This window comes from Nomascus leucogenys, chromosome 13, assembly GCF_006542625.1.
Source record: "Nomascus leucogenys isolate Asia chromosome 13, Asia_NLE_v1, whole genome shotgun sequence".
NCBI classification, from domain to species: domain Eukaryota; kingdom Metazoa; phylum Chordata; class Mammalia; order Primates; family Hylobatidae; genus Nomascus; species Nomascus leucogenys.
In genome coordinates, this window is record NC_044393.1 from 84,471,213 (window position 1) to 84,497,982 (window position 26,770).

The following is a 26,770-nucleotide window of genomic DNA, read 5'->3' on the forward strand; positions in this document are numbered from 1 at the left end:
GGCTTGAGCCACCGCAGCCAGCGGTTTTTTGTTTCTGTAGATATAGACAAACATATTCTAAAATTTAAATGGAAAGGAAAAGTCCTAGGAGACCTAAAGCAGTTTTGTAAAAACAAAACAAAACAAAACAAAAAACAAGTAGAATTATGCCTCCCGATATTAAGGATAACTATACCACCATAGCAATTAAAACTGTGGTACTGATGAAGAAAGAGACATATAGACTAATAGAACAGAACAGAAAACCCAGAAATGTGTCCACACTAATATGCCCAAATGATGTTTCGCAATGATGCACAAGCAATTCAATAAAAGAAGGACAGCCTTTCCAATAAATGGTGCTAGAGCAATTGGGACTTCCATGGATGGGGAAGAGAAGGGAGAAGGGAAGCGGGACGAGAAGGAGGAAGAGATATCAATCTAAACCGCTTACTTTATACAAAAACTAGATCCAAATGTTATCACACACTTAAATGTAAAACGTGAAAGTATAAAACTTTTAGGAAGAAACTTAGAGAAAATCTTCAGGCATTGGCACCAGGTAGAGTTCTTAAACTTGACACCAAAAGCACGATCCACAAAAGGAAGAACTGCTATACTGAACCTCATCAAAATTAAAAACTTTCACTCTGTGAATAACCCTACAAAGAGGATGAAAAGACAAGTTAAAACCAGGGAGAAAATACTAGCAAATCACATATCTGACAAAGAACTAGTATAACGGACTCACCAAAATCTCACAAATCACCACTAAAGAACTTAACTAAATACCACCTGTACCCCAATAACTTAATAGAAAAATAAAAATAAAATGAAAAAGAAAATAAGATATCTAGAAAAGTCTCAAGATATTAAAAAAATCTAACAGTAAAGATAACCAATTTGAAAATGGACAAAAGACACAAACAGACATTTCACTGAAAAGGAATTACGAAAGGCCAATAAGCGTGTGAAAAAATGTTGAACATCTTTAGCCATTAGGGAATGCAAGTAAACACCACAATAAAATATCACTACGGATCTCCTGGAATGACTACAATGAAAAAACTGATAACACCCTATCTGGCTAGAACACAAAGAAACTGGACCACTCATTTAATGCTTATGAGAATGCAAAACTGTATTGACATACTGGAAAACACTTTACCAGTTTCTTTTAAAACTAAACGTGTACTTACCAGATGACCCAGCAATTTTGCTCTTGGGAGTTTATCTGAGAGAAATAAAAACTTACGTTCATATGAAAACATGTACACAAATGTTCATAACAGCTCTTTTAGTTGAGCCAGAAACTGAAAAGAACCAAAATGTCCTTCAGTGGGTAAATAGCTAAACTGTGGTATACCCACACCACTGAATACTACTCAGCAATAAAAAGGAACAAAGAGTTAATATACACAACACAGATGAACTCGGAAATTGTTCTTTTGGGGCACATAAAAATAGTCTCCTGAGGCTGTGTCACAGGACAAAAAAAAACAAAACAAAACACTTTTTTTAAAGAAATGTTTATGAATCAATCCAAATCTAGGTCTAGAGAGCCAACAGAAATCAGTCATAGCCTCAAAGCATAAAAGAAATAAAAAAGGTAAAGAGTACTAAGATCCAGAAAATTAACAAGTAGTAAAATTTTTGTTTCAGTCTGTCAAGATTATCCTTCCATTAAGCATCCAAAAATGTGAACTTTTATGACTTTGCTTATTTTCTTAACATCCCCAAATTCCTATTATCTATATTATCTCTACTTTTTCTACCCTAAATATCTCTTGCCCTCATTGTCCTTGTTTATAAAACCTATGTTTTCTCAATTACAATCATTTAAAAAAAAGTTTTAGCTTGTTGGCCCAAACTTTTTTTTTTTTAATACTCTTCCTGTAAATGTGCTTTTATATGATTTTCTTTTCTTTTCTTATTTTTGGAGACATGGTCTCCCTCTTACCCAGGCTAGAGTGCAATGATGCCATCACAGCTTACTGCAGCCTTGATCTCCCAGATTCAAGCAATCCTCCCACCTCAGCCTCCCAAGTAATGGTGGTGGTACACACCGCCACACCCAGATAATTTTTTTTTGTAAATTTTTTGTAGAGATGCAGTATCCCTATGCTTCCCAGGCTTGTCTGGAACTCCTGGGCTCAAGTGATCCTCCCACTTTGGCCTCAAAATGTGCTGGGATTACAGGTGTGAGTCACCACACCAGGCCTAATTTTCCATACCTAACCAGGTATTATGGACTCTTTTGAGTCGGTAAGAACAATAAAAGTAATACTTCTTCAGTAAATAAATTATTTCCAAATGCCTAACAAAGCCACTTTTGTTAGTACACTGATAGTAGCAACACGAATTGCTACTATCTCATGGATTGCTTTTTTAAAAAAAAATCAGAATTGATACTAGATTGTGGATTACTTTCGAAATATACTTTCGAGCACAGCGGCCAGGCACAGTGGCTTACGCCTGTGATCCCAGCACTTTGGGAGGCTGAGGCAGGCGGATCACGAGGTCAGGAGATAGAGACCATCCTGGCTAACACGGTGAAACCCCATCCCTACTAAAAATACAAAAACAAAATTAGCCGGGCATGGTGGTGGGCACCTGTAGTCCCAGCTACTCAGGAGGCTGAGGCAGGAGAATGGTGTGAACCTGGGAGGCAGAGCTTGCAGTGAGCTGAGATCGCACCACTGCACTCCAGCCTGGACGACAGAGTGAGACTCCGAGACTCCATCTCAAAAAAAAAAAAGAGAATAAAGAAAAAAAAAAAGCATTCATTAAATTCTACATAAATCTTGTTTTCAAAGATTTTTTTCAAAAAAAAATTAATATAAATAAAACCATAAACTGAAGTCTTTTTTTGAGCTCTGTTGCCCAGGCTGGAGTGCAGTGAGTGGCATAATGTCAACAACTCACTGCAACCTTCACCTCCCAGGTTCAAGAAATTCTCTTGCCTCAGCCTCCTGAGTGGTACGACTGGTACTGAATGGTACGATTCTCAGCCTCCTGAGGCAAGAGAATCGTGCCACTACAGGCACATGCCACCACACCCAGCTGAATTCTGTATTTTTAGTAGAGAAGGGGTTTCACCACGTTGGCCAGGCTGGTCTTGAACTCCTGACCTCAAGTGATCCACCCGCCTTGGCCTCCCAAAGTGCTAGGATTACAGGCGTGAGCCACTGTGCCCAGCCTAAACTGAAATCTTTGAAGAAAAAAAGCCAATAGTAGCTGTTAGAGCCTAAGTTTATAAAAATGTACAAAATGTGTGCCAGTAGAATGGGTCAGTGCAGGTGTTTTTGTTTATTTGCTGGGTTTTATGTTAAAGCAGACAAAAATCTCTTTCCTCATATGTAACTTTTTCAATCCACTTTTTTACCTGATAAAATTTGCCTTTATTTTAAATTTTAAAATTATGTTATAATGGAGGAATTATAAAATGTATTATTATTAACAGTCCTAATATTAAGAAGGAAAGTAAATAAAAGATCAACTCTGATACTCGTAATTTCAAATTCCCTTTTCAAAATTCTCCCAAGCAATGTAGAGAAACAGTAAGTTATGCTTGTGTAGTACTACCATGGGTAAGGTATGGCAAAAGTCAAAGGGTTTTTAAAAAAAGGAAAAAGAAAACTCAAGACTTGAGAAAGTTAGGACTAAGAAGGATAAAAACATAAAAGTTGTTCCTTCAGAAAAAAACAAATTATTTTATAATAATAAATACTAAAATCATACTTTAGTGAATATATAACAGATCATTAACAGAGTTAAAAACAACTTCAGAAGGTTTAGGGCAAAAGAGAAAGATAAGTTTAAGACAGCACTATCCAAGAGAAATATAACGTAAATCACATATATAATTTTACATTTTCCACTAGCCATATTTAGAAAAAATAAGAACAAGTAAAATTAATTTTATTTAACCCAACAAATCAGCTCAACATGTAATCTATATTAAAAAATTACTAATGAGAAATTTTACACATTTTATAAAATTTTGTTACTAAGGATTCTAACTCCAGTGTGTATTTTGTACTTAGCACAATCTTGATTCAGACTAGTCACATTTCTTTTTTTTTTTTTTTTTTTTTTTTGAGACAGTCTCACTCTGTCCCCCAGGCTGGAGTACAAGGGCGTGATCTTAGCTCACTGCAACCTCTACTTCCCTGGCTCAAGCAATTCTCCTGCCTCAGCCTCCCGAGTAGCTGGGATTACAGGCACTCGCCACCACGCCCGGCTAATTTTTGTATTTTCAGTAGAGATAGGGTTTCTCCATGTTGGCCAAGCTAGTCTTGAACTCCTGACCTCGTGTGATCTGCCCGCCTCACCCTCCAAAAGTGCCGGGATTACAGGCATGAGCCACTGCGCCTGGCCGACTAGCGACATTTCATGTGCTCAGTAGTCCCATATGGCTAGTGGGTACCATACTGGACAATAAAGGTCTAAGAAACAGCTTGAGAAAACAGGAATATATCTACCTTCAGACCAAGAGATTAAATATTATAATCTGAAAGAATATAAAATCAATAGTTAACATATATACAATGCCACAACAGTGATATGGTTGTTGATCCCACTACATGAGCCTCTAGGAAAGAGAATCAAAGGAAAACTGATTAAAGAACATTTGCCTCTAGAGAAAAGAATGTACACAGATAAAAGAAATGAACTGTGAAGTTCTTTTTATGCCAACCAATCTCCAAGGTTCTTTATATACAGTGTAGTATATAACTCCTCTAGAAATCATTAGCATTGTTAGTTTATGACAAGTACTTTCAAAGTACTCAATAAAAATATTTTTCATTTTCTTCACAATTTCACACATGATTTCTTCATTACATATTGGTATCAATTTCCCTTTTGCTATCATGTCCAGTATCATTCTGTTGAAACATTATTAACAAAAATAAAACCAACTCACATAGAAAGCATAAGAATGGGTTTCAGGATTTCTGAAGGGTTTCGAGTATAAAATACTAATTCAAATAGAGCGAAAAGTCCTAAGAAATATAATATTTCCATTTGGGAGTATGAGAAACAGAAACAGCAAATGTAGACACAGGACACTAATCTTGGCAGGGGTTGGAGGAAAACAAGCGTGTTGCTAAAGGAGGTTATAACGAAGTAACAACAGACCTCTTCAAAAACGATGATCCAGTATTCCATTCAAAGAAACTTTCAGGAATAGCAACCAACTCAGGCCCTCCCTTTCTAATTTCCTCAGGAATAAATACGTCTTTTCGAGCATATGGTGGAAAAGACAAGTGTTAGTGAGGAGAAAAGAGGGAGGCTATGAACCATCTCTGACCACTCATTCCCCACCCACACAAACAAGCATACTCAAAGCCTGCCTTAAATGTGCCTTCAGGGCTGACATGATTTAGTAAAATATCATTGGCTAGAACAATCTCTAATCTTATCAACTCATGAAACTTCTTAAATGTAGTACAAAATCTCTTGCCATCTGACTTAAATTTTCAAAGGATCTTTTTGATTGCTGTGTTAATAACAGACTACAGAGGGCAAGGGTAGAAGCAGGAAAACCTGTTAAAAGGCTGCTGCCATTACCCAGCAAGAGATGATGGTGGCTGTGGAGACAGTGAAAACTGGTTGAATTCTGGATATGTTTTAAAGTTGGAGCCAACAACTTCCTGAAGGAATGAATGTAGGATAGGAGGATAAGACAGCAAGAGTCAAGAATGACTCCAAGGTTTCTGGCCTGAGCAACTGGAAAGCTGACAGGAACTGAGATGAGGAAGGCTATGTGGACAGGGTAGGTATGAGAGAGCAGGTTTGGGAGGGAAAAGCAAGAATTCCATTTTGGAAATGTTGAGTGTGAGATGTTTAAGAGCCATTCAACATAGGCAACTGGATATAAAAATAAGGAGTTATGGAGAGAGATCTGGGCTGAAAAAATTCATTTGAGAGAAAATATTCAAAGCCACCAAACTAACAGAGATTGCTAAAGGAATGAGCATAGATAGAGAAGATAACCAAGGAGTGAGCCTTGGGATATCCCAATGTTTAGAGGTAGGCAAAAAGGAAAATCTACTAAGGAAGACTAAGGAGGAGCAGCCAATGAATTCTGAGGAAAACCAGGTAAACGTAGTAGCCTAAAAGGCAAGTTAAACAAGTATATCAAAGACAAGGAGAAAATAACTTTGTCAAACGTAGATCATCACCCAAGGTAATGACAGAACTGACTATTAGATTTAATAATGTCATTTGTTGGAAGACATTAACAAAAGCAATCTTAGCACAGTGGTAGGGGCAAAGCCTGATTAGAACAGGCTTAAGAGAGAACATGAGAAAGAAATTAGGACAATTGCATTTAGACAATGCTTTAAGGGGTTCTACAGAAAGAGAGCAAGAAAGAGCAATTGAGGGAATATATTTTTATGATGAAAAAAGTAACAGTATGCTTGTATATTGATGGGAATTATCCAGAAGAGACGAATTGATGATATACAGAGAAGGGAGAATGGTAGGGCAATGTCCAGAGTAAATCTATAGGAGTTATCTACTACACTGTATATAAAGAACCTTGGAGATTGGTTGTCATAAAAAGAACTTCACAGTTCATTAACTAATGCATTAATCAGAGGACCTGGGACTATACAGAAACATAGAGAGTAAATCTATAGTAACACAAAGACAGCAGCAAGGTCTGTGAGTACAGATGTAGTCAATACATACATGTGGTGGCAGGAGTCTGTAAATGTTCTTCTGACTGCTTGCATCTTACAATGAAGTAGAAATCAGGTCCATCAACTGAGAGTGAGTATGAGGAAGAGGGTTGGAAGTTTGAAGAGAAAAGCAAGGGTACAAACTAAGTCATCTATGAGAGGGGAGACTGAATGGACTAAGAAAATAGAGTACAACCCCGTCTCTACTAAAAATACGAAAAAAAAATTAGCCGGGCGTGGTGGCAGGCGCCTGTAGTCCCAGCTACTCGGAGAGGCTGAGGCAGGAGAATGGCGTGAACCCGGGAGGCGGAGCTTGCAGTGAGCCAAGATTGCGCCACTGCACTCCAGCCTGGGCGACAGAGCGAGACTCCATCTCAAAAAAAAAAAAAAAAAAAAAAAAAAAAAAAAAAAAAAAAAAAAAAAAAAGAGTATAATTGCCAGACAATATTCAGGGCAAGAAACCTGAGGTTTCTTACCATGAATTTAAAGTGAGAGCAGTTATCATAGTTGTATTTTTCTTCAGTCACTTTCAGCTGCACAGATGTAGATATGAAGTACTCAAAGAGTTGATTTACCTAAGATTGAGGTTTTGCCAACTAATTATGAAGAGGCCAGAAAGGAGCAAGTGAGTTGAGGGCATATGCAATATGACTGGCAATTGAATTATACAAGGTAAGAAAGGAAGAAAGGAAATCAAGGGGGCAAGGTACAGTGAAAAGGGAATAGAATCAGTGGACTGACAGTTTCAATGACAGTGAGGAATTGTTGAGTTGAAGTACCAGGTAGAATGGGCTGAAAAGACAGCAGTCAGAAAGAGCTTAGAAAAAATGAAGAGGTTTCAAGTTATTGGTAATAACAAGGTATATGAAATGACCATGAGGCCAGGTGTGGTGGCTCACACTTGTAATCCCAGCGCTTTGGGAGGCCAAGAAAGGAGGACTGCTTGGGGCCAGGAGTTTCAGACCAGACTTGGCAACACAGCAAGACCCCATCTTTACAAAATATCTTTTTTAATGCATAAAAAAGATAGGACCATGAAGTGCCTTAAATGGGCTAGATAGTAAGATCATTAAAGAAGACATTTAGAAATTAAGAGGTCACAGTATTAGAGGGACCATAGTGATATATATTGAAATTATCAAGAATTAAAAGAGACTTCGTGTTAGAAGAATGACAGTGAGCCAGGAGCTAAACTAGTCAAGAAAAGAGAAGGTGTAACCCAGGTTGCAGTAGATGCCAGCAAACATGAGGATTTACAGACAATATAACCTGTTAATAGACAAGTTTTAAGGAGAACAAGAGAATGGTGGACAACTGCCCCATCTCCAGGCTCCTGGTTCCAGTCAGTGGAACCAGGCTCCCTCTTGACTCCTTTTCAAATGGAGTAGGTCAGAGCAGGAAAATGACTTGTTTGTTTGTTTGTTTGTTTGCTTGTTTGTTTTTAGAGACAGGGTCTCACTATGTAGCCTAGGCTGGCCTTGAACTGGGCTCAGGGATCCTCCTGCCTCCATCTCTCAAGTAGCTGGGACTGCAGGTGTATACTACCATGCCTGGCCAGGAAATGTAGTTTCAAGTCTCAGTGCATAGGACTCCCCACTGATCCTTGATGACATTATCAGAAAAAAATGAAATATTTAATTGCCAATGTATAAGACAGCCACAGGCGAAGCAGCATCCTCAGCAAAGTATGAAGTAGACAAAATGTTCAGAGAAAGAACAAACAAGGATACAGGAAATTTTGCTGATGATAGACTGTGAATTCCACTGGGTTGCACAATGGCAAGATTTCAAGAGTTGAAGAGGATTGAAAAAAATAGTAAATACACCAAACCTTGTGGGGACATGAGTATCACCTAGAAGACGGATAGTAACTGACATAAAAAGGGAAAAGGGATAAAGAACATAATGAGATTAGTCCTGGTGGACTGATACAAGTAGCAGTGTCAAAGCTATGAATATTGGAGGAAGGAATGTGGTATTTGAAGCTCCCTATCAATGGAAGACAACAGTTTGGGGAATCATGCTCTTGGTCTCAGTACACAGGGCCTCCCTTTAAACCTTAATAATGGCTTGCAAAGAAACCGTAATGCACTTGTAAGGTGTTATAGAATTTTTTGAAACTAATAAGGAGGTTAGAATAGTGCTTAGCATCTAATAAGCACTCACAGATAGGCTTTCATTAGCTAATCAAATGTAAAATATAAGTATTGTATCAAAAAAAGATTCATTTATAGATTCCTTTCCTCAGCTATTAACGAATGGGTTTCCCAAGTGATTTCAAGAAAACCTGTACCAAAAAAAAACTCAGAAAACTCATTTGAGAAAAAGGAGGAAGTCTTTGAGAAGGTAAAGTCCTATATAGTGTCCATCAATCTGATAACTGGCTTCTCTAAAAAAGCACCACCAGTGGTGGGGCACAGTGGCTCACACCTGTAATCCCAGCACTTTGGGAGGCCAAGGCGGATGGATCACCTGAGGTCAGGAGTTTGAGACCAGCCTGGCCAACATGGTGAAACCCTATCTCTACTAAAAATACAAAAATTAGCCGAGTATGCTGGCACATACCTGTAGTCCCAGCTACTCGCGAGGCTGAGGCAGGAGAATCGCTTGAACCCGGGAGGCGGAGGCTGCAGTGAGCCGAGACTGCGCCATTGCACTCCAGCCTGGGCGACAGACAGAGCGAGACTCTGTCTCAAAAAAAAAAAAAAATTAGCTGAATGTGATGGCACACACCTACAGTGCCAGCTACTTGGGAGGCTGAGGTGGGAGGATTACCTGAACCCGGGAGGTCGAGGCTGTAGGGAGCCAAGATCTCGCCACTGCACTCCAGTCTAGGTGACAGAGTGAGACCCTGTCTCAAAAAAAAAAAAAGAAAGAAAGAAATTTAAGAACATTCAGGGCTGGGTGGGAGCAATGTCTCATATCTGTAAATCCCAGTGCTTTTGGGAGGCCAAGGTGGGAGGATTGCTTGAGCCCAGGAGTTCAAGGCTGCAATAAGCTATGATTGCGCCACTGCACTCCAGCCTGGAAAACAGAGGAAGATCCTGTCTCTAAAATAAAGAAAAAGAATAATATTCAGCACAAACTGTCTCAAGTTTTCTCACCTCTAATAAACAGACTCTCTTACAGTATATATACAAAAACTGTGAATGCTCCTATTATATTGTTTTCTGGCCACTTTTACAGTTATTTTCTTGACTAAATAGTTTTTGTTTTTTTGTTTTTTGAGACAAGAGGTCTCACTCCATCACCCAGGCTGGAGCGCAGTGGCGCAATCTCCACTCACTGCAACCTCCACCTCCTGGGTTCAACTGATTCTTATGCCTCAGCCTCCCAAGTAGCTGGAATTACAGGCACGCACCACCATGCCCAACTAATTTCAGTATCTTTATTAGAGACGGGGTTTCACCATGTTGGCCAGGCTGGTCTCAAACTCCTGACCTCATGTCATCTGCTCGCCTTGGCCTCCCATAGTGCTGGGATTACAGGCGTTAGCCACTGTGCCAGGCCAACTGAATAGTCTTTATCAGTCTCTGCTTAACATCTTCCTTAACCTCCCTGCAATCTGATTTATATTACCATTCTTAGTGTACTGAAACTGCTTTAATGTGGTCAGTGGCCCTCACACCACCAAGCCAAAGGATTCTTTCTCTATTCTCATTCTCCTCGAACTCTGTATTGGACTATGTCCACCTCTGTGCCCTTCTTCCTGAAACCTCCTTGGCTACCTAGAAGCAACACTATCCTGAATCTTCCTATTCCTCTCTCTCTCTCTGACCTTTCCCTTAGAAAATCTCTTCCTTTGGATTCTGAGACAAACTTTTCCATCTTCCTTTTACCTCTCCTACTGTTCCTATTAAAGTATCTTTTTCACTTCTACCCCTGAAATGTAGGAACCCCAAAAGTTTAAGTTGAGTCCACTGTTCTTCTCTTATTTTCTTTTTATTTTTTGAGACAGAGTCTGTGTCACCCAGACTGGACTGGAGTGAAGTGGCACAATCACAGCTCACTGCAGCCTCAATCTCCCAAGCTCAAGCGATCCTCCCCACTTAAACTCCCAAGTAGCTGGGACTACATGAGTGTGCCACCAAGCCTGGATAATTTTTTTTTTTTTTTAAGAAATGGAGTCTCACTATAATTGCCCAAGATGGTCTTGAACTTCTGGGCTCAAGCTATCCTCCAGCCTCGGACTCCCAAAGTGTTCAGATTACAGGCGTGAGCCACTGCACCCAGCTCTTTTTTATATTCTCATAGGGTCAGGCATGGTGGCTCATGCCTATAATCCCAGCACTTTGGGAAGCCGAGGCAGGCGGATTGCTTGAGGCCAGGAGCTCAAGACCAGCCCGGCCAACACGGTGAAACCCCATCTTTACCAAAAAATACAATAATTAGCCAGGCATGGTGACATGTGCCTGTAGTCCCAGCTACTCGAGAATTGCTTGAACCCAGGAGGCGGAGGTTGTGGTGAGCCAAGATTGCGCCACTGCACTATAGCCTGGGTGAGAGAGTGAGACACTGTCTCAAAATAAAAATAAAAATAAAAGATTCTGATAGTCTCTTTTAAGGTTCATTCATCCAATTAAGTATTTATTGAGCATCTACCATCAACCAGGTTCTGTTTGGGTTGCTTAAAATAGATTAGTGAACAGAACAGACCAAAAAAAAATCCTCTGTCCCCATAGTGAAATAATTCTATGCTACCAAGCACACTCAAAACTATCTTCCCCTAAATACTATTTTAAACACATCACTTTCGTGACTTGAAAACAACAATAACAACCTTGCAATGATTCCCCTCTTATCAGCCACATCTAATTTTCTATGCCTTAGTCCAAAACACTTGATAATCATTTTCTATTGTATCCATACAGGTTCATTTTCCATTACTCTCTGATTCAAGGGAATTCCAGGCAGGCCAATCTTCTGATTACCCCTCAAACACATTCCTTACATTTCTATGTGGTCAAGTGACTACTGAAAATATATGTTTAGTACTTAGACATTGTTTTACAAGTGTACTGAATTAATAGAGAAATTCAAAGATGAATGTTTTTGATTCCTTCAAATGCATAAAATTAGCAAACACTTACACAAAGCGACTATGTGCCAAACACTATTCCAAGCACTTTATATACATTAACCCATTTATTCCACACAACAATCCTGGTATCTCCATTTTACAAATGAGGAAGCTGAGGTCCAAAGACGGTAAAGTAACAACCTAGGTCTCACAGAGAGTAAGTGGCAGAGCCAACATTCATATGTAGGAAGCCTGGTTCCATACTACCTAGCATACTCCCAGCAGAAGTAATAAAAACAAATAGAGCTCAAAACTGAAACTGAAAACTTTATTCGACTATAAAAAGTTACGTATAATAAGTTAATCCTTTACTCCAAATAATGAAGAACGGTATTTCCCCTAATATGTCAAGTTTAAATTATAGAATTTAATAGTATAGTAAAAACCACAATCTACAAACATGAATACACCATACATCATTCAGAGTTCCCCAAAGCTGCTGAAAATACTTGCTAGGCATGACAAAGAATATATGGTGACACAGGTCTAACTTGTGTTCTTTTGTTAGCATGCATATATTAAAGTATTTTGCTGTCATCCTTGCTTTCATCAGAATCAAAATAGATTTGAATACAATCTTTAAGGTTTTTGTTTGTTTGTTTTTGAGATGGAGTCTTGCTCTGTCACCCAGGCTGGAGTGCAATGGCATGGTCTTGGCTCACTGCAACCTCCGCCTCCTAGGTTCAAGTGATTCTCCTGCCTCAGCCTCCCGAGTAGCTGGGATTACAGGCACATGCCACCACGCCCGGCTAGTTTTTCTATTTTTAGTAGAGACAGGGTTTCACCATGTTGGCCAGGCTGGTCTCGAACTCCTGACTTCGTGATCCACCCGCCTCGGCCTCCCAAAGTGCTGGGATTAAAAGACTGCCAGCTTTACTGTTTGGAAGCAAAATTCACACGTAGGACTAGGTCCCGTATGACAGAAAAAAATTTAGGAGAAGCAAAAAAACTCCCCAAAGCATTTAACTCATATAGGTACTCTTCAACCTATCACCAACTTTATGGCTAAAGGATCTTTTAAAAGGTTTCTAAGGACTCATAGAGAATTCAATTATTTTATAACTGATTACATAAAATTAAAATCCAAAGGCAGAGGTTCTTTCATAAAACAATCCTGACATATTAAAAGATAGGGAGTGCCTAACTACAACATTATCATTTTCTTTCCAGTTTCCCCTGCTCTTTAGGCAGAGAAAAGACATGAATTTGTCAGGTTTTGAGATGGAGAGATTAAAACAAACCAGGACACGGATGCTAGTTTGATTTGGGAAAGGCTAGACTGTATGTAGCCTTTCCAACTAGTAATGACAGCCTAACTGGAAAAGAAAAGGTATGTAGATAAAGGCAGCCAAAAAAACAATGCCATCAATGCCTTAGGCAAAAATCCACAGCAGCTACTATTCCCCGCTTTATTTTCTGCCTCTCCTCCTTTTTCCTGGGTAAGGAAAGCACCCAAAGCACCCCCAAGGCCATTCACAGAAAACCAATTTCTTCCCAAGCACTGTATGAGTTAAAAAAAAAAAAAAAACATACACTATTAATAATTTGAGGTTAATTCTATTTAATCTCAAATGTTTCAACTGTTTGGAAAAGATCTTTCAAACAGGGAGTCGTTTTCTCCTCTCCTCACCCACAGCAACCCACTATGACGTTCATAAAGTCATCCCATACTCCAAGGGATTAACTGCAAATTTCCTGGGGAAAACACTGGATTTGGCAGCTATCACTGAAGATATTCCCAAATACTAAGGTTCTCCTGCATACCCCATATTTGATATTTTCTTCCCTCCCACATACACTGGTGACAACAAGAAAGATGTATAATCCTTCTCAAGATTCTCTACACAATGGAGATCTCAACTCAAATCCAAAATTAAAACATGAAAACCCTGTTAAAACAAACCCCCCAAGGAGAAGGCAATGGCTTTCTATTCTAGTGTTCATTTTCAACAGCACACACGACCAGCTAAATAAGGAAGTTTTAAAACGTCAAAAATATTTCTGTCATATTACTGGAATGAAAGAGGTCTAAGGATAGAGGCGATGCCAATGAAAAACAGATTATTTCCCAATAATGTACTATGTTGCATCATCTTAATCATTGAGCATTTCCCAAGTCACTAAAAGGTCCATGGCATTATGATAGGTCCTATATTTTATAATAACAAGAAAGAAAATGGTAAAATTAAGTTTAATTTTAAAATTATAAGCACAGTTGAGATGTTTTCAGACTCAACTGTGGGAAACTTTGAGATCCACATGCTAAATACAGTAGAGGAGGAATACCTGAGACATTGAAGGAAGCATGAAGATAATAAGTGGCAATACAGTATTATTCATCTACCTCATTTACAAAGCGAGGAACAAGAAACCTACTTTTTTCCCCCAGCTTTAAAATAAAATGTAAAATTTTCCTTCACAAAACAAAGTATGCTATCCAGAAATACACAACAGACCCAGAAAGTTGGCTTAATGCAGGGTCTACAAACCAAAACAAAGAATAAAAAAAAACTTCAAAGGTCGCAGAACTTAAAAAAAAAATTCCAGCCAAAACATATACAGCTGATGTTTAACCAGACCTATTTTTTAAATTACCTGTGCAAAACAAAGATATCGAAGTAAATGAAAGGATAAGTTTTCATTTCACAATCTCCCTGTATACTTCCTCAGCCTGCGGACCTACCTTTATTTATCCTTAAAGGGAGCTGGTAGCTAGAAATATTTAATGCCCTACTTCATCAGAATTTTCTTTAGCTCTGATCAGGCCATTACTAAAGTCATCCAGTAATATTTACTGGTTATAGTATTCAAATGTGAGTAGTCTCCTAATAATCATTCTGAACTAATACACACATAGGAAGCAGGGAAGGCCTAAATTTCTCTTTTACAAATGAAGTATGTTCATTTCTCTTACTGTAATAAAGACAATATTTCTTTATTTTCCAAGCTTCTATTCTCCAGTGAATAGCTTTAAAATCATTCAAAAACACTGGTAGCTATTTTCTACTAAACTTTTTTTTTTTTTCTGAGACAGAGTTTCACTCGGTAGCCCAGGCTGGAGTGCAGTGGTGCCATCTTGGCTCATTGCAACCTCTGCCTCCCGGGTTCAAGCAATTATCCCAGCCTCAGCCTCCCGAGTAGCTGGGATTACAGGGGCACACCACCATGCCCAGCTAATTTTTGTATTTTTAGTATAGACAGGGTTTCACTATGTTGGCCAGGCTGGTCTCAAACTCCTGACCTCAAGCAATCCTCCCACCTCAGCCTCCCAAAGTGCTGGGATTACAGGTGTGAGCCACCACACCAGGACTACTAAAACTTTTTGAGGCTGTTATTTGAGTAATCATCTATCACTTCCTTCACAACAGCTGGGCTTGGATAACAAATTACAGTTTACTATCAAAGACAAATAGACCACATTTCCTCAGCTCTCTACTCTTCAAAACCTTGGTGTCACTTTAGGGCATGAGGGACTAAAGAGAAGATGGAATCAATTATCTGACAAATCCTGTAGAATTTCCATCCTAACATCTCTCAGAATAGCTCCTTACCTCAGTGGCTTGGTCTCTAATTTTTCAAACAAAACTCAACTGTCAACCCCAAAATATGCTGCATACTACTAAAAGACTAATCTTTCTGAAAACCACTTTCATCATGTTTTCTCCTGCTCCCTACCAACCTCTACTGGCTTCTTATTGTTTAGCAGATTAGATTCAACCTGACACTAATACACCTTTCATAATCTAGCTCTACCCTACTAATACAAATTTATCTGCCACCATTTCCAGTAATTAACACTTTATTCCATTGAGATCAGACTCCTTACATCCCTCTCACATCATGCTGGCCCCTACCAAGTGTTTGCTCATTCTTTACTGTGGTCTGTCTCCTCCACAACGCATATTGAAATCTAATTGCCAGTGTGATGGTATTAAGAGTTGAGGCCATTAAGAGGTGATTAGGTTATGAGGGCTCTACCCTCATCAATGATAATGCCATAGTAACGGAAGTAGGTTCCTGATAAAAAGCAAGTTCTGTCCTCTCTGTTCTTGATCGCTCACCCTCTCTTGCTCTTCTACCTTACACCATGGGATGACACAGCATGAAGGCCCTGCCAGATGCCAGCGCCATGTTCTGGTTCTTCCCAGTCTCCAAAACCATGAGCCAAATACATTTCTGTTGATTATAATTATCCAGTCTGTGGTATTCTGTTATAGCAGCATAAAATGAACTAAGACATGCTTCCATTCCCTATATAGAACGTACATAATGTTCTCCTTCTGGATATGCTAGCCTATACAAACAGTACACAATCTTTATTCAAGTCTCATCTTCTTCAGGAAGCCTCACTCCTAGGACTTTAGTCTGAAGATATCCCTATACAAACAGACTGGACTCATACTACATGTAGCACACATTATTTGTACACTGCTTTGGACAGTGCTAATTATATCATTATGAAAGTATTCCTGACAAGATAAACTCTACGAAGAAGTTGTGCCAAATTTTCCAAGAAGTGGTTCCATAAGCAAAGTCTGTTCAAAAAACTGATTAAAGCTGGGTGCAGTGGCTCAGGCCTGTAATCCCAACACTTTGGGAGGCCGAAGTGGGCAGATCACCTGAGATCAGGAGTTCAAGACCAGCCTGGCCAACATGGTGAAACCTTGCCTCTACTAAAAATACAAAAACTTAGCCAGGTGTGGTGGCGGGCACCTGTAATCCCAGCTACTCAGGAGGCTGAGGCAGGAGAGTCGCTTGAACCTGGGAGGTGGAGGTTGCAGTGAACCAAGATCACACCACTGCACTCCAGCCTGAACAACAAGAGCAAAACTCCATCTCAAAAAAAAAAGAAAAGTTGATTAAATAATCCTGATTTTGGCAGGGCACGGTGGCTCACGCCCGTGATCCCAGCACTTTGGAAGGCTGAGGCAGGTGGATCACCTGAGGTCAGGAGTTCGAGACCAGCCTGGCCAACATGGTGAAACCCTGTCTCTACCACAAATATAAAAATTAGCTGGGCATGGTGGCACACGCCTGTAGTTCTAGCTACTTGGGAGGCTGAGGCAGGAGAACCGCTTGAACCCAGAAAGCAGAAGTTGCAGTGAGCCAGGATGGCACCACTGCCACTTTAGCCTGGGTGACAGAGTGAGACATCATCTCAAAATAAATAAATAAAGACATTTTATTATATCACGGCATAGTGGCTCACGCCTGCAATCCCAGCACTTTGGGAGACTGAGATAAGAGGATCACTTAAGCCCAGAAGTTTGAGACTACCCTGGGCAACAGGGTGAGATCCCATTTCCATAAAAAATAAGAAAATTAGCTGGGCACGGTCCCGTGCCTGTAGTCAGAGCAACCTGAGAGGCTGAGGTGGGAGAATTGCTTGAACCCAGGAGTTCAAGGCTACAACGAGCTAGGATTGTGCCACTGCACTCCAGCCTGGGCAACAGAGACCATCTCAAAAAAAAAAAAAAGAAAAAAAAGTTCTAGTACGAATGAAACAATGTAATGACTAAGATTTGATACTCTTTGAAGCTGAGTAACAGCTACATGGTGGTTCATATCTACTTTTGTACTTGTTTAAAAATACCAAAAGTTCCTTTTTTAAAAAGTACTAATAACGTCTTTATATCATTTTAAATGACAAAACCAAAATATAACATTTTCTTTACCCAAAGAATACATAGGTCCCTCCTGACAGTAAGAAAAATGCTTGCAGAAAGATTTAATGCAGAATCCTAATTCTCATCTAAGAATTAATAAAAGTTAGAGGAAAAAATATAATCAAATAGAAGGGATTTCCATGAAAAGAAAAATTAATCCTAACCACTAAAAGCAACACTGTTTATATTATAAATCTTCATTCAATTAGAGCATTCACAAGAGGGTCCACCCAAATAACTGATGAAAATTTAAAACTTCAGAAAAAAATCTTAAGCAAAATATGGGAAGCAGAAAATAAAGGGGAAAAAAGGAGAAAAGTTGCTACAACCAATGTTCAATAACCCAAATCAGCCAATGTTATTTTAGAAAATTCACAATCTGAAAACACCTGATGCTCTGAGGGAATGGATTAAAAGGTTCTTAAATAATCAGAAAATTTGCACTTCCACTCTATTCCAAACACTGAAAAACATGCTCAGAAAATTTCAGATATTTGGATTAATGACCATGTATCTGTTTGTTGCTATTAAGAAATGCTCCACCCCTTTGAAATTTTAGTCTAACTGCTTTTCAAAATTCAATCACTATTTTGCCTACATCATTCACTAACTGCTTCCAAAAGCAGTAATATAAGATCTGCTAATTTTTTTTCTTTTTGTTTTTGGAGACAAAGTCTCACTCTGTCACCCAGGCTGGAGTGCAATGGTGCAATCTCAGATCACTGCAACCTCTGACTCTCAAGTTCAAATGATTCTCCTGCCTCAGCCTCCCGAGTAGCTGGGATTACAAGCATCTGCCACCACATCCGGCTAATTTTTGATTTAGTAGAGATGGGGTTTCACCATGTTGGCCAGGCTGGTCTCGAACTCCTGACCTCATGATCCACCCACCTTGGCCTCCCAAAGTGCTGGGATTACAGGCGTGAGCCACCACGCCCAGCCACATCTACTATTTTTAAGGGAATGCATTTTATTCTTCTAATTACACTGCTTTTTTGCCTTGACATTTTTTCCAAACTGGTTTTAGGCATATCCACAAGCCAATTTTGACTATTTTGATTTCAAATTCTACTCCATAATTGCTTTAAAACTCAAGAGGTGAGATTTTAGTAGCCATACTTTAAAAACGTTGTTTTTGAACAGTTATCTGACATACACACCTATACAAATAGCGAGACTTATCCTAATAGCAATACATCATCTGCCCATCACCCAAAGCAATTAAAGCTTAAAACAGGACAACCCTCCTGTATAAACAGAGTTTAATAATAAAGAAGCCGTACTTGAGGCTGGGCACAGTGGCTCACACCTGTAATCCCAGCACTTTGGGAGGCTGAGGCAGGCAGATCACAGGTCAGGAGTTCGAGACCAGCCTGGCCAACATGGTGAAACCCTATCTCTACTAAAAATACAAAAATTATCTGAGTGTGGTGGTGGGCATCTGTAATCCCAGCTACTCGGGAGGCTGAGGCAGGAGGATTGCTTGAACCCAGGAGGCAGAGGCTGCAGTGAGCCGAGATCCTGCAGCTACACTCCAGCCTGGGTGACAGAGCAAGACTCCGTCTTGGGGAGTGGGGGGCGGAGAAAAAAAGCCATACTCACAAATAAACCTGTTAAGATGAAAAATAAACTCATACTCAAACTGTGTTATACCATTCTTAAAGTTAGGTTTTCCTACCAAGTAAAAGTAATCATCTTCTTTTTAGTAGCTTATAATTTCTCTCTTCTGATAAAAGAAAAATATGCTGCTAAAATCTAAGTACTAAAATCTAAGGAGACAAAATAGTGGTGAAATTTTCGATAAACTTTATAATTAAATAATGAAAGAATCCTATCATAAAAAAGAAATGTGTCACAGAACCAGTTAGATTCTATTATAGTAGAAAAAGTTGACATTTACCACATCTTTTCTAATAAAGAAGTCCACATAAAAAGATTAAAAACAATTGTGAAGTTCTTTTAGAAAACCACTAAACGCATGATTAAAAAGTCCCACATATCTTCTTTCCTTGCATCACAAAAATAACTGGGTAAATTATGCTAGCTTTTAAATTTGTGTACTCTCAACTTTTGAGAAAAATATGTATATACTACAATCTTTAAAATATTGAGGATATTGTCATCTTTTATTCTGGAATGGATATTTGCAGATTTTTCCTAATATCTTTGAGGTAACATAAAATATTATAAAATCTCAGAATGTGTTAAACAAGTTTTATCCAATACATGCTATTCCAGTGGGATAAAAACCATTTACAAGTTCCATTTAGATTAAGAAATCCTTTGAGAAAAGTATGTAGTACATTCTAGTTATACTGTTTCTAGAACAGCAAAAATCTCTATAACCTATTTCCCTACTGTTTTCTTCGGAACCAAATGAGCTGAATGTAACTTCCTTCACAAAGAGTCAAGATGGTATTACAGTTACTGTCAGAGACCTAACTAACTGAATTTTCACCAGAGGCTGAAGTTTTCACAAATTAAAACCATTTTACTTAAATGATCTATAAAAAAAAACACTAAGTTTAAATATATTTAATTGAGTACTATTTGCAGTCACATTAGAGAATTTAATTTTAGGCCTGGCATGGTGACTCACGCCTGTAATCCCAACCCTCTGGGAGGCCAAGGTGGGCAGATCATGAGGTCAGGAGTTCAAGACCAGCCTGGCCAACATGGTGAAACCCAGTCTCTACTAAAAATACAAAACTTAGCCAGGCGTGGTGGCACACGCCTGTAATCCCAGCTACTCAAGAGACTGAGGCAGGAGAATCGCTTGAACCCGGGAGGCAGAGTAAGCCAAGATCACACCACTGCACTCCAACCTGGGTGACAGAGCGAGACTCTGTCTCAAAAAAAAGAAAAGAAAAAGAAAATTTAATATTTTTCTCATACAAAACAACAAAAAGATAAATTTATTAAACTGAAGAATATGGATTCCTTTTAAAGACAAGAGTAGGGAGGGGAAAAAAGGGAAGATTTCTAAATCCAAACTGCTTAAATTGGTAAGATATTTTTTCATTCCTTTAAAGCACACAAAATCATTTTTAAAATAAGACTCCCCTAAAGCTAGGAGTCCATCCTCTGGCAACACCCTTTCTTTAACAAAGTAATGAGTTGCAAGTTATCGCTGGTACTCCCATTTAGACTCAAGTTAAAGGGCACTACAAAAACAATTTTATTTTTCTGCACTTTGTCATCTGATTATAACTATCTCATCCTAATTTTATAATAGGCCAACTTTAAGCGATTCATGTTGAAAATCTTCTTACAGAAATAATCTATTGATCTCAAGAATTCAACTACTGAACCTGGCAGAAGGTATTCCAAATTATCAAAAGAAACCATGAAAATATGAAGCTTCAGTGTTCATGACGTTAGATCAAAAAACTTAAACCACGCAAAAATATTTAGAAATCTCAGCTCCCTATTTCCTATCAAAATGTTAAAGAACTTTAGATATCTTCTTTAAATGTACTAAAGAGACAAAAGTAAATTCCTTTTGACTTCAGAGGGCTGAAATGAAGAATTCAGTAACTGCAGGCAAAAATTATGGAGGGGAAAGAATTACTTGAGAAAATATTTCGTGAGACAAATACCTTTTTTAAAAAAAAAGATGTATTAAAATCACTCCCTTCTACCAGACAAACAGTCCTCTCCTAGAACTCACTGCTTACAATTCAGCCAAGTATGACTGCCAAGAGTTTCTAAATCTGTGTTAGGATTGTTCAAAGTGGAAAGCTTCTCCACCAGTGTATTACAACAAAAGTATATTTTTTAGAGTTAAAGATCAACTATTAAATACACTCCTACTGATAAACTAAATGTAAGTGATTTAAAAAAAAAACAAAACTCAAGCTGTAACTTAGGACAAAGTTTGCCATATAAATTGCTTGCAGTTCTAAGAGTAGGTATTTATTTGGTCCCCCAAATTGGGGCTTAAGTGGCTGAAAGAAAAAGGTTTTATAAACAGCTTTTCTAACCTTAGTTTACGTTTGGTAAAACAGACCATTTATCACAATCAAGTGAACATAATGCCAAATGTTAAGATTCCAAGTTTTACAGGTAAAATTTGTAAAAATTACAATAAGCCAGTAATGGACTGCCACATGAGACTGTCACTGATTGTAAACATTTTTACATATATCTTAAGAATACAATGTCATGTATGTCATGTTTAAACTTGGGATGTATGTATTTGAACTATGTAATCCTGGTTGCTTTTCTGGTAATTCTTTATCTCACAGTGGTCTGATTATAGCCAGGGCTGCTTCTTTCCATTTTACCATTAGTCGGTACATCTTAATTTTGCTTTCATCAAAACATGGACATCATAAGCCACCTCTTGCTTCCAGTTTTCTGCTTTTTACTGTAGATAACAATGACAGTGAGTTCCACCAAATGCATGTATGTGCACAGCTTTGTCATTCTTTTCCCAGCCCCCTTCTTTTCTATGGGAAAAATACGAGGAACTTAGGTTTATATAAAAATATCGATTTTTCTTTTGCATACATAACTAATGGATTTTCAAGAGAAGACAATTTATTCAGATAACTATCATTTAGAAATGTCAAGAGAACTTCCCAAATCCAAAAATAAGAAGAAAATCTGATATTAACTGGAGAGGAAATTTCCACTCAAATCATAAATAAAATGTCATTAATTAAGCTGAACATCAATAAAACTCAGTCAAAAATCACGTTTCAATAAAGAACCCACACATAACCCACATGTAATCAAAATATCACTTATATTTGCTAGCGGAGTTCACAGATGAATTCTGTATGTGCGCCAGATTTATCTTACTGTGTAATGCTGGGGTTAATATTTGTTGGTATAAATCAGGGCCCACACTAAGTGTCCTGGGGAGAGGCAATCCAAAGAACGCTTAGTAGCATGATAAAACCAGTCCAAAATGAAAAAAAAGAAAAAAACCACGTCCTAACACAACAGAGCGAATAAGTGACAAATAGATCACAGAAAGCAAAAAGAAAACGGTCCCCTCCGGAATAGCCTGAATAAAAGATCTTTACTCATAACGTTTAATAGTATCCTACCTCACTTCATTCACTTCCCAACTTCCTTTACTTTTCAAGGGCCACCACAGGGCATCCCTTTTTCTGGAAGTGTATATTGAAAGGATCTGTACAGGAAAGAGGGAAGGAACGGACAATTCTCAAGAAGGCTGAGAAACAGGTGGGTTAGCAGGACCAGGAGCATAATCTAGATACTTAAGGGGCAGCTCTAAGATGACAGATGTGGTGGAAGGAAAGACTGCAAATCGGAAGCAGCTCTAGTGTGGCAGATACACTGTGGGCTGATTGCAAGCACCAGAGGGGGGCAAAGGCTAACTCCAGAGTGGTAGCAGTGGAGCAAAAAAACAAGCAGCAGGACGAGTGGGCAATGAGCAGTGGGATTAATGAGCAGCAGCAGCAACACGAGTCAGAGTGGAAGTGATGGCTTTGGTCTTGGGAGACGGGGCCAGTGGGAAAGGACGTCAGACAGGGAACAGGGGATTGGGGAAACAAGGAGGACTGAGACCTAAGAATCCTGCCCCGGTGAAAATGCAGGGAGAAAAGCTGGAGACCAAAAGCCGCCTCGGCTCCCCAATTAAAGAAATTCTCGAAGGAGAGTCGCTGCTTGCCGCCGCGCTGCCTTCTGACCCGCTCCCTTTTCCTGATGGTAACTGCTGTGGCGTAAAGGGGAGAGGGAGGAAGAGGAGGAGGAGGAAGAAGACCAAGGAGGAGGAGGGTGAAGATGAGGCGGGGGGTGGGGAGAAAGGGGGGTGCGGCCTGTACAGTCCCAGCGAAGCCTCCGCTCTCTCGTAGCCGGTCAGCCCCGGGTTTCCCCTAAGCCCAGCCCCGCATAGACTCACCCGCCTGCCTTGCCTCGCTTTTCCCTCAGCCGACTCCACGCGCTGCCGCGTCCTCACAAGAAACCACCGAACGAGCGTCGGGGAAAAAACTCTTCAGAACCGGGCCTGATTGCTTCAGCGAGTCCGACCTTTACGGCTGAGAGACAGACTCTCAGCTTTCGGTGGGTTCCACAGCCAGACGGGCCACCATCTTACATTAGGGTAAGACTCCTCCGGCCTCCCGTGCGCAGGCGCACGCCGATCCGGCCAGGAGGGGCGGGGGAGGGGCGGGAGGAGCAGCGGGCGGCTGAGTGGGAGGTTGCGGTGGCCGCTCCCGCAGCACCCTGGGAGTTGGAGTCCTCGGAGGGTAACCGCCCAGGGGCACGCCGGGAGTTGAAGTCCTCTCTCAGAGGGCGGAGGGGATCGCCCACCTCACGTGGCTGCTGGACTGATGCCTTTCTTCGTGTTTTGCTTCCTTCTCTGCGCGCGTATGCTGCTTCAGTGTCATTTGGTCGGCGGTTTTCACTAGTGATTCCGTATCCTCGGTGTTTGCGGAAATGTGCGACCCCAAGACTGGGGCGAGACTAAACAATTTTTCGGGGAGCCCGGAATGTTTATTCTCTGCCCCGCCCACCAGGGATATCTAAAGGGGGCGGGGTGGAGGTGGAGGAAGGTTGGGGGTACGAAGAGCGCGGGATTTGATCTAGGGTGAGAATTTGATACAGACTTGGCGTCTGTCTCGCAAACAGACGCCTGTTTAATTCATTTCCCTGTCCTTGCGCATTTGGGGGCCACCACCCTTGATCCCTTCTTCACTGTAAAATCTCCAGTGAAGAAATACACTAGATTTTTCTGTGCAGATTACCCAAAAGAACGGAAGACCCGTGCACTTACACTAACGTGCTTCTGTTGGTGTGAATTTGAGAATTTGCGGACCTCGGTGTTAGTTCGGTGTCCTGCCAGCACAGCTGTGTGCAAGTTCACAAACTCTACACACATCGGCACATCCCCAAGAACAATGAATGTAACCACAGTCCCTACGAGCACTGAGGAATCATCAGTCACAAAAGTCAGTCAATGTACTGGTCGCCCTGTTTGCATCCCAGAACTCTGGTGGAATTGGCGCTCGAAGCAGTAATTTTTGCTTATCGCATGTATTCTTCACCCACTCATACAGCAAATACTCAATGAGCTCCTCCTGGCTGCCGGGTACTCTTCTATATATTGAGAACACAATGGTGAGCAAAATAGAAAAAATTCCCTGTCCCCATTCTAGTGATGTGTTGGGATGAGGAAGAGGAGAGAGGAGGCATTATTTTAAAAATATGTGATTAAAATGCACAGTATGTCATAACCGATTTTAAAAACTTAAAGCAGGGAAGGGGAGTAGGGAAAGAGGTTGCAGTTTTAAATTTACCAACTTAATTTCATAATAAGGAGCCCTCATTTCATTTTTATTTATTTATTTATTTATTTATTGTTTTGAGATGGAGTCTAGCTCTGTCACCCAGGCTGGAGTGCAGTGGCGTGATCTCGGCTCACTGCAACCTCCCCCTGCCGGATTCAAGCGATTCTCCTGCCTCAGCCTCCCGAGTAGCTGGGATTACAAGTACATGCTACCACACCAGGCTAATTTTTATATTTTTAGTACAGACAGGGTTTCACCATGTTGGTCAATCTAGTCTCGAACTGCTGACCTCAGGTGATCTGCCTGCCTCAGCCTCCCAAAGTACCGGGATTACAGACGTGAGCCACCGCACCCGGCCTCATTCTTTTGATACATTGGTTTTCTGTGTTTCAGTTTCCTCACTATCAAACCTAGAGACAACGGTTATTTGGGTAAAAATTAAAATATGTAATGAAGTCACATTTTACCCAAAGTTTGAAATTATAGAATCATGGCATGATTACCTAGCAAGGAAACTTGGGAAATTATTTGGATTTCCCTTTAGGTAATTAAATGCCTAAACATTCAATATGGTTGACGTTTTTATTTAAAATGTGTGTTTATTGTTCTTGTATATATTACCGATTTTATAGTAGTATATAAACAAAGTAATGAAGAGAACAAAATAAAAAGAAGCCTTCCCATTATGAAAGATTAGAATCATCACAGTAAAAACTGGAAGGGATCTTAAGCATCACCTAATCCAGTGGCAACCTTATCTTACCCAACATTCCTTTTTTTAATAAATGTTTTTATAATATGCTCTTTGTTAGCCTAAAATGAAATTCATAGGTATATAAACTGCCTATGTACATGATTTCATCTTAAATCAAAATGATATCTTATTTATAATACAAATGATATGAAGAAAGTAATTTATAATAAAATTGTATTCCAATATATAAATGCTCAGCATGACTATTCTAGAAATACAGTCAAGTCATGGTTTACTAGCACTTATAAATAAAATCTCCAACACTAGGGGGCAATGCCATCCCTGTATTGAGACTGACAGTAAGGAGGTGACCCTTCCTAGGTCACCAATTGTGAGAGTCGCTACCATCTCAGGCCAGTACTCCTTTTACTGTACTACGTTGCCAGTTTTCATATGTTTATGTATGCATATGTGTGTATATATAGTTTCATATAGACTTATGCATGTAACACTTCATTCTCATATAATTTTTAAAGTTAACATTAAATTGGGCCAGGTGTGGTGACTCATGCCTGTAATCCTAGGACTTTGGGAGGCTAGGGAGGGAACTGTTTGAGCCTAGAAGTTCAGGGCTAGCCTGGGCAACCTAGGGAGACTCTGTCTCTACAAAGATAAAATTTGAAAAACAGCCGGGTATCGTGGTGCCTGCCTGTGGTTCCAGCTACTTGGGAGGCTCAGGTGGGAGGATCACTTGGGTTTGGAAGTCGAAGCTGCAGTAAGCCATGATCATGCCACTGTACTCCAGCTCAGGCAACACAGTGAGACTGTGTCTCACAACAAAACAACACAAACAAACAAACAAACAAAATTCAGTTGTATTACTTTGCTTACCTAATGATTCCTAAGTGTGGAACCTATCTATTCACTTAATAAATGTATTTTACTTTTAGGCATTGTGCTCAATGCTGGTGGTATAGCAAAACAATGGTCAGCAAAACATGGTCCCTGTCCTCATAGAGCATAATGCCTGGTAGAAAAAGCAGAGATTAAATAATCATATAAATAAATAAATACAAGCGTATAAACAGAATTTCGTATATATGATTACAACTGGTCATGAGTACCAAGAAGATGTTTAAAGGATGTTATGAGAAAGTTTAAGAGGGGAGCCTAATTTAGATTGGTGGGGAGAGGAGGGTAGTCTTACCAGGTTAAGAGTGGAGAATATGCAGAGACAGGAGGTGTTTTAAAAAAACACTCACCACAGGCTGGGCACAATAGCTCACACCTGTAATCCCAGCACTCTGAGAGGCCAAGGTGGGTGGATCACCTGAGGTCAGGGGTTCAAGACCAACCTGGTGAAACCCCGTCTCTACTAAAAATACCAAAAAAATTAG

General features: G+C 39.8%; 1 protein-coding gene across 6 annotated transcripts in view; it reads right to left on the minus strand.

Annotated features, from left to right (window-relative positions):
- Positions 1-23,565, minus strand: part of CNOT4 (CCR4-NOT transcription complex subunit 4) — a 147,012-nt gene extending 123,447 nt beyond the window's left edge. For all 6 annotated transcript variants that reach the window (XM_030825735.1, XM_030825734.1, XM_030825737.1 and 3 more), the window contains exon 1: positions 23,293-23,565. The gene's annotated coding sequence lies outside the window, so the exon portion shown is untranslated. The remainder of the gene's footprint in view (positions 1-23,292) is intronic.
- Between the last annotated feature and the right edge of the window lie 3,205 nt (positions 23,566-26,770).